The following is a 2,044-nucleotide window of genomic DNA, read 5'->3' on the forward strand; positions in this document are numbered from 1 at the left end:
GCCCCAGATAAGGAGCCCACAACAGATCAAAGTATGGACACCACCAAAGTCCACGTTGGTGAACTAATGAATTTTATTGGGGTTAACTATAGGGATGTGAGTGAGGGGTTACGTACAGGAGTAGAAATGAGCCACAGACAGCTGTATTACCCTAGCACAGGTGATAGCTCACCAAAGCTGAAAACCTGGAGCACAGCCCACAGCCTGCAGACGGCTCAGCAGGTTGGAGAGTGTCCCTTCCAGGCTGCTCAGTGGGGCCCTGCTTCCTTCCTTGCCTCTTGGCTTGTCTGAGAGGGACTCTTAGTCTTTATTGCTTATTCTTGTGAGGGAGGGGCCTAGTGAATCTGGTCAGTTTTAGGTATTTCCTGAAGCTATTTTGAATTGTTAATTTTCTATTTTAAAGAGCTTCCCTGTATGGTGAAATATTTTAATCTAGCAAGAAACTGTTACACAATTCTTGGTTTCTCTCATTAGGTATTTTGTGTGTGTGTGTGTGTGTGTGTGTGTGTGTACGTTGGTTTTTGGTATATGATTTTGTTATGTGCCTCTAGATAGCCTAGAAAGCAAACATTCGGCTTCAGCCTCTCCAATTCTAGGATTCTGGATATGTTTCACCATGTCTATTTTATTTATTTATTGACAATGTCTCACGTATTCCAGGCTCACCTGAACTACCTATGTAGGTAAGGATAACCTTGAGTTTGTGATTCTCCTGACTCTACCTCCTGAGTGCTAGGATTATAGGCAAAGGCCAACGTGAGAGTTGCAGTTGCCCGGTGCTGGGGATCAAATCCAGGGCTTTGTGTAGTCTAGGCACTCTACCTCTTGAGCATCTTCTCCAGCACCCCCACCTTTTCCCTTACTTTAGCTACTTTCCTATTGCTGTGAAGATACCAGGACAAAGGCAAATTAGAAAAGGAAACATTTGTGTGGCACCTGAACCACTTGGAACCACGGATGGGCAAGGGTCTGGGGAGTAAAAAACACACAAATACGTGGGTCGCTCTTGGAGCAAGAATGTCAACTTTATTGTGTTCCAGGGCAGCTTATATAGTGCTCCCCTTGACTAGTGGCCACGCCCTAGCTCTTGGGATTTTCTACTGCAAGCCCACCAGAAACCACTTCCTTGTGACCAGGAACTCAAGAGGGTTTCATGCTCAGAGCAGCTGCAAGCATAGGAAAACAAGTTGTTTACTCCGGCAGGCAAGAGGTCATAGAAAGTTCAGGGTCTGAGGGTCTGCATCCCCTAACAGCTCCCCCTTTTCTATATAATTAGACCGGGCCTGTCTTAGGTTGCAGAAGCACAAATTCACACCTTACCTGTCATCAAGAACACTTGCCTCAGCACGCAGGCCTCTGTCTTAGGTTGATTGTGATAGGGTCCTGTCTTACCCATCTCTAGCTCACTGGTCTTTTCATAGCACCCATACTGTGCTCAGAGGAAGCCAGCTTACTTGGGCAATATTAAATCCCTGCTGCTGCTGCTGACACCTGTTGTAGAAGCAGAGCACTAAAAACCCTCCAGCTACAGGAGTTCCTAGGGTGAAAGTCCCAGACCAGCTTTTCAGCAAGCCTAGGCTGTAAAGAAGCCCTTAGTTAGAGAATCTATGGAAGTGGGAGGTACAAGAGTCTCATTAATCTCAATGGACACAGTAAAATTAAGAAATTACATGTTCCATGGTCCCTTGAGATAAGAATTCAATGGGCTGACAGTAGCACTAAGGTCTTGACTGGGCCGGGTGTGACACACATATGATGGAAGGAAGGGGAGCAACTAACCGTATGCAAATCTCATAAGAAATCTAACTGCTCTTCCCCCCCCCCCACAGGGTTTCACTATAGTTTTAGAGCCTGTCTTGGAACTAGCTCTTGTAGACCAGGCTGGCCTCAAAATCACAGAGATCCACCTGCCTCTGTCTCCCGAGTGCTGGTATAAAGGCGTGTGCCACCACTGTCCAGCTTCTATCCCTTTTTTTTTTTTTTTTTGGTTTTTTGAGACAGGGTTTCTCTGTGGTTTTGGAGCCTGTCCTGGAACTAGCTCTTG

Source organism: Microtus ochrogaster, chromosome 8, assembly GCF_000317375.1.
Source record: "Microtus ochrogaster isolate Prairie Vole_2 chromosome 8, MicOch1.0, whole genome shotgun sequence".
NCBI classification, from domain to species: domain Eukaryota; kingdom Metazoa; phylum Chordata; class Mammalia; order Rodentia; family Cricetidae; genus Microtus; species Microtus ochrogaster.